General features: G+C 42.7%; 1 protein-coding gene across 2 annotated transcripts in view; it reads right to left on the reverse strand.

The window, feature by feature from the left end:
• The window catches only part of B3GALT5 (UDP-Gal:betaGlcNAc beta 1,3-galactosyltransferase, polypeptide 5), a 43558-nt gene extending 30884 nt beyond the window's left edge, over window positions 1-12674 (reverse strand). The window contains exon 1 of one of the 2 annotated variants that reach the window (XM_010834949.1): window positions 12412-12674. The gene's annotated coding sequence lies outside the window, so the exon portion shown is untranslated. Of the gene's footprint in view, window positions 1-12378 lie in introns of both variants that reach the window. The other variant, XM_010834948.1, reaches the window with a different exon arrangement.
• Window positions 12675-12919: the final 245 nt, after the last annotated feature.

The raw sequence follows: 12919 nt of genomic DNA on the forward strand, positions 1-12919 counted from the left end.
TTCTTGAAGAGATCTCTAGTCTTTCCCATTCTGTTGTTTTCCTCTTTTTCTTTGCATTGATCACTGAGGAAGGCTTTCTTATCTCTCCTTGCTATTCTTTGGAACTCTGCATTCAGATGCTTATATCTTTCCTCTTCTCCTTTGTTTTTGGCTTCTCTCCTTTTCACAGCTATTTTTAAGGCCTCCTCAGACAGCCATTTTGCTTTTTTGCATTTCTTTTCCATGGGGATGGTCTTGATCCCTGTCTCCTGTACAGAATCACGAACATCTGTCCATAGTTCATCAGGCACTCTGTCTATCAGATCTGGTCCCTTAAATCTATTTCTCACTTCCACTGTATAATCATAAGGGATTTGATTTAGGTCATACCTGAATGGTCCAGTGGTTTTCCCCACTAATCATTAGAGAAATGCAAATCAAATCCACAGTGAGCTACTACTTCACCCCACTAGGATGGCTATTATAAAAACACAGATTTTTAAAAATTAAAAAGTGCTGCCAAGTACATGAAGAAGTTAGAAGCTTCCCTGTGCACTGCTAGTGGAAATATAAAATGATGAGGCACTGTGAAAAACAGTATGGCAATTCTTAAAATAAGAAGACAGGCATACCACATGATCCAGTAATTCTCCTTTGAGTATAAACTCAAAAGACATGAAACCAAGGATTTGAAAAAATATTTGTACACCCATGTTTATAGCAGCATTATTCACAATAGCCAAAAGGGTAGAAGCAGCCTAAGTGCCCACTGACAAATTAATGGATAAACAAAATGTGGCATATTCATACAATGGAATAATATTCAGCCTTGAAAAAAAAAGAAATTCTGATACACTTTACAACATGAGTGAAGGTTGAAGACATGATGCTAAGTGAAATAAGCCAGTCACACAAGGGAAAATACTTACGTGAGGTTCCTAGAATGGTCAAACTCATAGCGAGAAGTCAGGATGAGGGCTCCCAAGGGCCAGGGGCTCTCGGGAGAAGTGAATGATAGTGGGTATAGGGTTTCTCTTTGAAATGATGAAACGTTCAGCAACTAGACAGGAAAAATGGATGCAAACCATGGAGGATGCACTAAATGTCCTGGAATTGTGGCTAAAGTAGTCAACTTAATTTAAATATAATTTACACAAGTTAATAAAAAAGAATTTCAGATTCACTGAATTGTAAACTCTATGCAAAAAATATATGCTGTGGATATTATATTCCAATAAAATTGTTAATAAAAAAAATAAAAAGAATCAGGGGTTGAAGAGAAGCCAAGGTCAGGGTGAGTGGGAATATGGAATCCTTTCCGTCAGAGTGGGGCAGGCTTGCCCACACTGCACACCACATGACATCAAGTAGTTGCTAAGACTTTTTGCGACCCCATGGACTGCAGCACACCAGGTTTCCCTGTCCTTCCCTGTATTCAGGAGTTTGCTCAAGCTCATGTCCACTGAGTCAGTGATGCCATCCAACCATCTCATCCTCTGTTGCTCCCTTCTCCTGCTCTCAATCTTTCCCAGCATCAGGGTCTTTTCCAGTGAGTTGGCTTTTCACATCAGGCAGCCAAAGTATTGGAGTTCCAGTTCCAGTACAGTCCTTTCAATGAATATTCAGGGCTGATTTCCTTTGGGATTGACTGGTTTGATATCCTTGCAGTTCAAGGGACTCTCAAGAGTCTTCTCCAGCACCACAATTCAAAAGCATTAATCCTTTGGTGCTCAGCCTTCTTTATGGTCCAACTCTCACATCCACACGTAACAACTGGAAAAACCATAGCTTTGACTAGTCAGACCTTGGTCGGCAAAGTGACATCTCTGCTTTTAAATACGCTGTCTAGCTTTGTCATAGCTTTTCTTCCAACGAGCAACTGTCTTTTAACTTCATGGATGCAGTCACTGTCCACAATGATTTTGGAGCCCAAGAAAAGAAAATCTGCCACTGTTTCCATTTTCCCCCATCTACTTGCCATGAAGTGACAGGACCAGATGTCATGATCTTAGTTTTTTGAATGTTGAGTTTTAAGCCAGCTTTTTCACTCTCCTCTTTCACCTTTATCAATAAGGGACACAAAAATGGCACAGAAGTAGACCAAATATGTGATTAAATTTAATTAATTTATATCCATGCAAAAAACTAATTTTTCATGTCTGAAAAATTATAGCCAAACTCCAGAAACAGTTGAAAAATAAAGGAGAGCAGTTGTTTGATAATTAAAGTGTGCTAAGGTCCTCATCATGATAGAGAAATTGATAAAAAAATGCTGAAAAACTTCAAATTATATATAGTTAAAATGCTTCACTGAAAAGACCCTGATGCTGGGAAACATTGAGGGCAGGAGGAGAAGAGGGTGACAAAAAATGAGATAGTTGGATGGCATCACCTACTCAATGGATGTGAGTGTGAGAAAATTCCAGGAGTTATGAAGGACAGGAAAACCTGGGGTGCTGCAGTCCATGCAGTTGCAAAGAGTCAGACACGACTGAGCAACTAAACAACAAAAATGGACCCAACTGTTTCCTCCCACAAAAAGCTCTAAACCCAATTTGACAGGGGCTTCTAGAAGGTCATTAAGAATAAATGAGGTCACAGGGTGGGATTCTAATTCAACAGGGTGATCTTTTGAGAAGAGGAAGGGCAAGATTTCACTCTCTTGTGAGGACACAGCCACAAGTCTGCCATCTGAAAGCTAGGAAGAGGGTTCTCATGAGAACCATACTCTGCTGACACCATGATATCCCACTTCCAGCCTCCAGAACTGTGAGAAAAACATTTCTGTTGTTTAAGGCATCCAGTCTATGGTATTTTTGCTATGGCAGCCTGAGCAGATCAAAATAACCAATAAAAGAGAAGAGACAGCCTGGAAATCTACATATATACACAGAGAAATGGTATCAGAAATCACCAAGGAAAGGACTTGACTACTGAATGAGATCTGGGGCTAGTGATAATTCAATGGAAAAATTAAATTTGAAATCCTAGCTCACAACATACTGTCAACTACAAATTGCCACTCGCCAAGGGCATTTGCCATCTGCCTCTGCAGAGACTGAATCCTACACTGCTGCAGCTGTTGGCCTTCAATAGGCCCTGAAGGGAGTTCAGGGTGGAGAATGACGTACTTTGTGCTCCATGAAAACTGGTGGAACAGGCTTTTAGATAGATATTTTCAGGACCTGGTTTCGTGGCCCCAATCCCTGCGTCTTCTCATATCTAGAAAAGCACTAAATCCCTTCATGGTGACATCAGCTACTCAAGACTAACAGAAAACCTTTTGTAAGATAAGTGCTTTAATGCACTGAATTTCCCCTTCACCAAAATCACGTATACTGACCTTCCACCACTACCTTTTTGGAGCAGTTTCTCAGCTCTCTGAGGTGCTGTCTCCCGGGCTGCAGTCCTCATTTCTGCCCCAAATAAAACTTAACTACCAACTCTTACGCAGTGTGTCTTTTTTAAGTCAACAACAGCAAAAGTAAATTCAAAGAGAATTAAAAATCTGAACATGAAAAGCAAGAAGTAAAGATGATTAGAAGAAAATATACAAGGCTATTGGTAAAAAGTGGGGAAATTCTTAAAGCAGAAAAAAAAGCACAAGCCATAAATGAAAATTAGCAAATTAAAAATGAAAAAATATAAGCCATAGGCTAGTAGTAGATATTTACAATGTATATTACTGACATGAAGGATCTAGAATGTGTAAAAAAGACTTCTCTAGATCAAAAAGATACCCCCACATGAAAAATGAGCAAAAGACATAAACAGACCATTCATAGATGAGTCATTACATATATATGTATACATATACATTTTTATTATTATGTATATATAGATGAAAAGATGCTCTACTAGAATAAGGCAAATGCACTTTAAAACAGAGTTACTATTTAGATAGCCAGTGGGAATTTGCTGCATGACTCAGGGAACTCAAACCCAGGCTCTGTCACAACCTACAGGGGTAGGAGGTGGGAGGGAAGTTCAAGAGGGAGGGGACATATATATACCTGTGGTTGATTCAAGTTGACATGGCAGAAACCAACACAATACTGCAAAGCAATTATCCTTCAATTAAAAATAAATAATTTTTTAAATCAGCATAAAAAAACTATAAAATTTAACACCCATTAAATTAACAAAAATTTTAAAGTCCATGATTCAGCAATTCCACTCCTGGGCATATATCTAGACTAAATTATAATTCAAAAAGATACATGCATCCCATATGTTCATAAAAGTCCAATAAATCTAAGCAATGAGGAGGCTACAGAGAAACAGAACTGTACACTGAGCAGGTTGGGGCATAAATTAGTACAACCACCTTAGAAAGATGGAGTTAACATGCCTTTTTATCCATTTACTGTCTTCTAGAAATGTACTCTAAAGGGAACACACCTGTGTGCAAAAGGAGACACAAACATACAAGAATGCTGTTGTCATATTGTGAATTTAGAAGAACTTTCCAAGCAACTTTGAATAAAATGACAGGAAAAACAGATATTAAATCCACCAATCGTAACATCATGATTAGTCACAACTCCAGCTACACCATTAAAAAATAACTAAGCTCATAGAATCCGGTCCCATCACTTCATGGCAAATGTAAGGGGAAAAAGTAAAAGCAGTGACAGATTTTCTTTTCTTGGGCTCCAAAATTACTGCAGATGGTGACTATAAACATGAAATTAGACGATGCTTGCCTTTTGGAAAGAAAGCCACGAGAAACCTAGACAGCATATTAAAAAGCAAAGACATCATTTGCTGACAAAGTTCCGTATAGTCAAAGCTATGGCTTTTCCAGTAGTCACGTATGGAATTGAGAGTTGGACCATAAAGAAGGCTGAGTGCCAAGGAATTGATGCTTTTGAATGATGGTACTGGAGAAGACTCTTGAGAGTCCCTTGGACTGCAAGATCAAACCAGTCAATCCTAAAGAAAATCAACACTGAATATTCATTGGAGGGACTGATGCTGAAGCTAAAGCTCCAACACTTTGGTCACCTGATGTGAAGAGCCAACTCATTGGAAAAAACCCCTAAGCTGGGAAAGGTTGAAGGCCAAAGGAGAAGGGAGTGGAAGAGGATGAGATGGTTAGTAACATCACCAACTCAATGGACATGAACTTGAGCAAACTCTGGGAGGTAGTGAAGGACAGGGAAGCCTGGCATGCTTCAGTCCATGGGGTCACAAAGAGTCGGACATGACTTAGTGCCTCAACAACAACCAGCTATACTTTCTCCTCCTTGATCTCCTCAGGCAACAGAAAAGCGGATAAAGCATGATGTCCAGATGCAAACTGAAGCTCAGAAAGAAAACACTTCTCGCACAAGGACAGAAGCCATCAAGGACAAGTCACTCAAATTAAGTTGGAAGGTACAGCTGAAGCTGCCCTTCTTAAATATACTTGACATAAAAAGAAATGGCAGAGCAAATACACACAACTATGACAAAAGTAAAGAAGGAAAACCAAGTGCAGAAGCCAGCCTGGAAGGAAATATTCTCCCAGAAATGGGTGAGAAGTTCTCATACAGGTGCTGGTGATAGCCAACACAAGAGAAGTACCTCTGGGTGGCTATTTCTCCACCCTTGATTCCGTCTCTAGATCACGCATTTTTTGCCTTGAACCTAATTTGTAATATTTCATTAGAAACTGGAGTGATTAGTACTTCTTAACTCTTTTAAAGCTGTCTGTGGAACATCCCTGGTCCAGTGGTTAAGACTCTGTACTCTCAATGCAGGGGGCATGGGTTCAATCCCTGGTCAAGGAACTAAGACCCTGTATGACTCAAGGTGTGGCCAAAACATTTTTTAAAATTAAGCTATCTGTGTCCTATCACTCACTTCAGGCTTTAAAAGTGTTGACCACACTCTAAGTTACAAAAAGAAAAAAAAGTTCTTCCAATAAATGATCCACTATGAAAAATTAAGAACATAAAATCAGCAAAACAAGAAAGAAAACATGAGAGGACAAGGCAAAGAAAGGAGATTACAAAGGGAAACTACAGAATTCAGGAAACATCCTGAGAGCAAAACACCTCTACAAAACTAATAAATAAATTAGAAATGGTGAGAAATAGCATAGAAAGAGTTGAAAACTTAAATAGTAATGCCCAGGAATGGCTTGAAATAATTACAGAGAGTCAGAAGTTAAATGAAAGGGTTTAGAGACCAAAACTGAGACATCAAATTAAATACTACAGCCCTGACATTAGTTATTTTATTCCAGCAATTCTGCTGCTAAGTCACTTCAGTCATGTCCAACTCTGTGTGACCCCATAGACGGCAGCCCACCAGGCTCCTCCGTCCCTGGGATTCTCCAGGCAAGAACACTGGAGTGGGTTGCCATTTCCTTCTCCAATGCATGAAAGTGAAAAGTGAAAGTGAAGTTGCTGAGTCTTGTCCGACTCTTGAGGTCGCGACCATGAGGTCGCGAACCTACCAGGAACCTACCAGGCTCCTCCGTCCATGGGATTTTCCAGGCAAGAGTACTGGAGTGTCCAGCAATTCTACTACTGCTCAAAATAGTTTGGGCACATTTGGGAGACAATTGCTTTTTTTTTTCATTTAATAAAAGAAAACTAGCTTTGTTACTTTATTTTTATTTCTCATCCTTGACCTGCAGCAACTGTATACAACATGGCTAAAGGATTGGCACATAAAAGGCAAATATCATTAATAGCTGTAACTTCTGTAACATGTATTACATAATGGCACTACTGTAAAACTTTACACCTATGAAACCATTAATCTCAAAACTATCCCCCAAGGAAATAAATACCATTATTGTCTCCCATCTCATTAGAGTAAAGTGAAAGTGTTAATTGCTCAGGCGTGTCCAATTCTTTGTGACCCCATAGACTATAGCCTGCCAGACTACTCTGTCCAAGATATTCTCCAGGCAAGAATACTGGAGTGGGTAGCCACTCCCTTCTCCAGGGGATCTTCCCAACCCAGGGATGGAACCCAGGTCTCCTGCATTGCAGGCAGATTCTTTACTGAGGAAAGTGAGGCAGGAAGAAATGAAGTAACTTGCCCAAGATCACCAAACAAGTACCTGACACAGCTGGGATGTGAACTCGGGCATCTGGGTCCAGCATCCATAATCTTTATCTCTCCACGAATGTGTGAATAAATGACCAGCTGCTTCCTTTACCCAGCGTGGTCCCACTCCACTTCTCACTCTGTTTCTTCTATTGGGACTATGGGAAACCACTCAAAATTAGATATAAAAATTCTGGTTGATACCTTCTTCCAAGTGCATCTCATTCCACAATACCCATACTTCCTAATCCAGTTTTCAAGGAAGATCACACTTGTTGTCAAAATGTCTAGAAGCCACCTTACCCATCCCTTGCCTCTTCAGACACAGGTTCAGTCCCTTAATAAGTGAGGTCTTGTCAAAACCCACAAGAGGCCAGTCACAGAAGCAAGCTCAGGCCAAGGGCAAAGGAGAAGAGTCTGGAATTAAGAGGGCTGGAAGAAGCCCCTACCCATTCAGAGGGTTTTCCTGGAGGTGGGGAGCAGCAGCAGAGGAGGTCAACAGAACACCACAGGAGGTTACAAAGCTGGGATCACCCAAGAGCATCATTTGGGGGCGGGGTGGCAGTAGACCAAATAAGGCCTCTACCCAACAAAGTCAGTGAGTGGCTGACTGGTGTTGACAGTTATATTCAGAGAGCAAGGAATGAGGTAGTTCAAAGTCTCTGGGTTCATCTTAGGCAGCCTCCCAGGCAACTGGGGAGAGAGGCTGACCAGGGTCAAGCTGAGTTTCAAGACCATTGGAACCTGGATCCGCGACAAGGATCTACCTTCTGGCAGAGAACCAAGTGAAAATTTGATTGGAAGCTGGGTCAAAATAGACAAGCATCCTGAGAAACAAAGGACTCTCCTGGGACACCAGCGCCTGGCTTGAAGTCCAAGTCCAAGTCCACGCCCAGGTAGGCGGCAGTGGAGCCCCCAACTCCCTTCCAGAATTGGTCCGAACTGACCTAAGTCTCATTTATTTCCCATGAAGTGATGGGACCAGATGCCATGATCTTAGTTTTCTGAATGTTGAGCTTTAAGCCAACTTTTTCACTCTCCTCTTTCACTTTCAGGACTGATGCTAAAGCTGAAACTCCAATACTTTGGCCACCTCATGCAAAGAGTTAACTCACTGGAAAAGACTCTGATGCTGGGAGGGATTGAGGGCAGGAGGAGAAGGGGAGGACAGAGGATGAGATGGCTGGATGGCATCACCGACTCAATGGGACAAGAGCTTGGGTGAACTCCAGGAGTTGGTGATGGACAGGGAGGCCTGGCATGCTGCAACTCATGGGGTCGCAAAGAGTCGGACACGACTGAGCAACCGAACTGAACTGACCTAAGTCTGCACTTGTCCACTGCCTGCAGATGAGCAAGCAGGACTGAGGAAGGAGGGCTGCACACTGGTCCATTCATGAAAGGATGAGTCTGTCACCCCTGCAAGGAAGACTGGGACAGGCATGCAGCCTCTCAGAAAATCAGACATTAATTGTGATCCTTGTTTATTCAAAACACCAACTGAGGAATCCTACAGAAGAAAGGGTGCCCGTGTGTGGAAGACTCTTTCCAAAGACAGCATTGTACTTCTCAATTTTTTAAGGTAACGATTTAGTGAAATATCTTTATACTCAACTTGCATTTATAGGAGTTATATGTCAATGGACCTCATATTGAAATCCTCTTTGCACATATCAGAGCTTAATTTTACCTAACAAAGGAACTATTTAAGATGAACTGACTTGAGAAGAGAAAGAAAAAATGAAAAGACATAGAAAAGAGATCTTAATAGATTATGCATCCATTCCTTAAAAGGAAGATTTGAGAGAGAGATTTATTTTTCCCCATGTATTGATAACATTCCCAGGACATATTTCTCTTATAAGTTTGTAACTTTTGAGCGTCTTCACTCATTCTGCCTAACACCCCCCTACCCTGGTAGTGGGAATTCCTAATAATGTACTTTCACAACCTTAAGAAATTCCATAGAAATAGCACCTGCAAAAACAGTGTATATTAATCAACTGTGTTAGTGATTATCTTTTATGCTTTTCTTAGAATAACTGCCTTGTTACAAACCCCAAGGGCAGACCCAGAAAGGATTATGATTGAGATCATGAATGGACCTCGGAACCTCGGAACACCGGTTCAACACCAGGCATGAACACTGCCTACGTACTTGCTGACTGTTCTCAAGACTAGCCCAGGAGGGAATGGCCTCGGGTGAAAACAAGGAGATCTGGACCACGTCAGTGTAGTGTTTGGAGAAAGATAAGATCAAAGAAAGTCTTGTAGTCTGCAGTTAGGAATAAAGCTGGACTCCGAGTGGACTCTGAACCTCAGTCCAATAGAGGTTGCAGGTCTCCGACCCATGGCACTAGCTTTCATGTTGTCTTCATTCTCATCACTCACTCCCGCACCATTAGGCAATGCCCCCCAACCCACTTCCACCCCCTACTCTCGCAGCCTCTGATAACTGCCATCTGTTCTCTATATCTCTGGGTTCAGTTTTGGAGAGGTTTTCTCTTGTTTGTTTTAGATTCCACACATAAGATCATACAGTATTTGCCTTGTCTGACTTATTTCACTTAAAGGAAAATACAAAATGCTCTCTCTTGGAAACAATTTGCCTCTTACATGTAGCTGTTTAAGAAGAAATACCAGGGCTTCCCTGGTGGCTGGGTGGTCACCTGTCAGTACAGGAGACACAGGTTTGATCCCTGGTCAGGGAAGATCCCACGTGCCCCAACTAAGCCTGTACAGCAGTACACTAATAACTCAGCTGTGCTCTAGGGCCTTCAACTACTTTGTGCCTAGAGTCCATGCTCCGAAACAAGAGAAGCCACAGCAATGAGAAGCCTGCACATCACAGAGAAGAGTAGTCCCTGCCATAACTAGAGAAAGCAAAACAGAAACCCATAGAAACAAAGACCCAGCAGAGCCAAAAATAAATAGATAATTAACTAAAAAGCAAAAATAAAAACCCATCAGTTTACAAAAAAAGAGGAGGAAACACCATAGAAGATGGCCATCTACCACACTATGTAACTTAACTGAAATATTCTGTTACATGTAAGGATGGTCAGAAGCAGCATGCATTTAACCACAAATGTGACTCTAGGAATTTCCTGTATATAAGATACTCTACACAGTAGCCGAATTTCCTGTCTATAAGATACTCTACACAGTAGCCGTGCCCCACCACTAGTGCTCACTAGAATATGACACTCTCCTCAGATCTCTATCTTCATTAAATTCTACTCCTCCAAGTCAAAGTGCAGGGGCAGAAACAGTAAATGAGGGACACAAGGGAATGGGAGGTACTACTAATTATTTACAAAAGGCAAATACATAACGAGGATTTTTTTTAAGTTTGTCATGTTAATATAAAGAGAAAGCAAAAAATAACTTCACAATATCTGATTACTGGTGATTTGGAAAGGGTTTTGGAAGCTGTATTTACCCCCAACAGGTCAGATACCAAAACAAACAAACAAAGAAAGTGAAACAGAAACAGGATTCCTTAAAAAGTTAGGCGCACTATTTATCATGCATAACGCGTGCACACACACACACACACACACATACGACTGGCAGAGATATTACTAAAATGTTGATTATAAAATTGTAAGGTATTTAGGAATGAGCTAAAGAGACTCAAAATCAAAACCCTACTGGCACTCAGTGAAAAGATGTCTTTTCACCACATCGCCTGCCTGTCAGCACCCCCACAACGCCCACGTTCTGCAGGAGCTGTCTGGGCCCAGTGCTAAGGAATTGATTTTTTTTTTCTTAGATTGGCTTATTCATTTTAACTGTGAGACTTTCTATTCAGTGTTAATTCCCTAGTCTTCTGCTTGCACTATGTCCAGTCAGTAACCCAACTTCCTGGGCGTGTAATGAAAGTAGGGATAACTCTTCAGAAATCAATACATTGTTACCAATAGCATGCATGCATGCTCAGTCTCTCAGTCCTATCCGACTCTTTGCAATCCCATGCACTGTAGCCCACCAGGCTCCTCTGTCCATGGGACTCTGCAGGCAGGAATACTGGAGTGGGTTGCCATTTCCTCCTCTAGTTATCAATAACAAGAAATAAACAAAGCATCCAATTTAAACATGGGCAAAAGGCAAGGAATCTTTCTTCCCAAGAGGACATACTTATGGCCAACAGGTATGTGAAAATGTGCTCAAAAACTGTAATCATCAGGGCAATGCAAATCAGAACCACAATGGAGCCATCACCTCACACCTGTTAGGATGCTTATTATCAAAAGAACAAGAGATAACAATGTCCTCGAGCATGTGGAGAAAAAAGTAATAGGACACGTGTACTGTTCATGGAAATGCAAACTGGTGCAGCCACTGTGGAAAACAGTGTGGAGGTTCCTTAAGAAATCAGAACTACCATAGGATCCAGCAATTCCATCTCTGAGTATAAAACCTAAAGGAAACGAAAACATCATCTCAAAGAGCTAACTGTACTCCAGTGCTCACTGCAGCATTATTCACAAGAGCCAAGGTACAGACACAATCTTAGTGTGGACAGGCAAACAGATAAAGGAAATGCTATATTTATGTGTATATATGGATATAGATAAAGATATACAGACATTCCATGCTGTCAGCCTTAAAAAAGGGGGAAAAAATCCTGCCCTCTGTAACACCATGGATGACCCAAGAGGGCATTATGCTAAGTGAAGTTAGCCACAGAAAGACAAGCGCTGCCAATATTACCTGGTATCACTTATATGTGGAATCTTAATTTTTAAAAAACAAAGTGGAAATCATAGAAACAGTAGAAGAATGGTTGCCAGGAGCTAGAGCGGTGAAGGAACTAGTGTTTCTGACAACCTAATGTTTATAGCAAGGCGGCAATAGCGACCCCATGGACTGTAGCCCACCAGGTTCCTCTGTCGTGGAATTCTCCAGGCAAGAATACTGGAGTGGGTTGCCATTTCCTTCTCCAGGGGATCTGCCGGACCCAGGGATTAAACCTGGGTCTCCTACACTGCAGGCAGATTACCGTCTGAACCACCCGGGATGAAGACAGTTGATAACACTATGTTGTATAACAGAAATCTGCTAATAGGTTAGAACTTCTCAACAACAAAACAACAACAACAACCAAAAAAAAGGGGGGGGGGTAGATTTTTTTTAAATGAGTACACTGTTACAGACCAAGTTTGGTCAAATCTGGTCTTGTAACCATTTCCTTAATTTACAAAGCAGAAAGAGAGAAGTCAAGCCCCCAGTAGGCTAGGCGAGCCTCAGAAGTGCACGGGGCCCGCGCCCCCGCCTCCAGGTCCCCAGGGGCTGCATCTCTCGCGCCCGCGCACCTCCCGCGCCACACGCCGCGCCGCCGGGCCTCACCGCGCGCCCCGCACTCCCTGCGCGGGGCCGTACCGATGCCCGAGCTCAGAGCCGCATTGCGCCGTCCCTTGAGTAGCTGGGTCCTGACGGAGCGCGGCGGTCCCCTGCGCTGGCCTTTAGGAGGTGGGAGGAGCGGCGCGCGGTGCGCACAGGAAATCTGATAGGTGAGGAGCCGGCAGGCGGGCGGGGACTCGGGGCGCTGCTGCTGGGGATGGCTGGGCCCCCCGAGTCCCCACCAGTGCCCCGCGCGGGGCTCCGGGAGGTGACTTGACCCCGACGCCCAGCGCCAGGGGAGGCGGCAGGCACCGTCTGCGCTGTTCCGCTTTGGTGGCCCCCCAGCGGAAGAGCATCTTTCGCGCAGCACCGGACATTCAGGGCGGTGGAGTTTGTTCAAATTCCCGTTGCTGTTGTTGTTGTTATTGTTTAGTCGCTCAGTCGTGTCCAACTCTTTGGGAGCCCAGGGACTGTAGCCCGCCAGGCTCCTCTGTCCATGGGATTTCCCAGGCAAGAATACTGAAGCGGGTTGCCATTTCCTTCTCCA

Source organism: Bison bison, unplaced genomic scaffold (genome assembly GCF_000754665.1).
Source record: "Bison bison bison isolate TAMUID 2011002044 unplaced genomic scaffold, Bison_UMD1.0 scf7180017864037, whole genome shotgun sequence".
NCBI classification, from domain to species: Eukaryota; Metazoa; Chordata; class Mammalia; order Artiodactyla; family Bovidae; genus Bison; species Bison bison.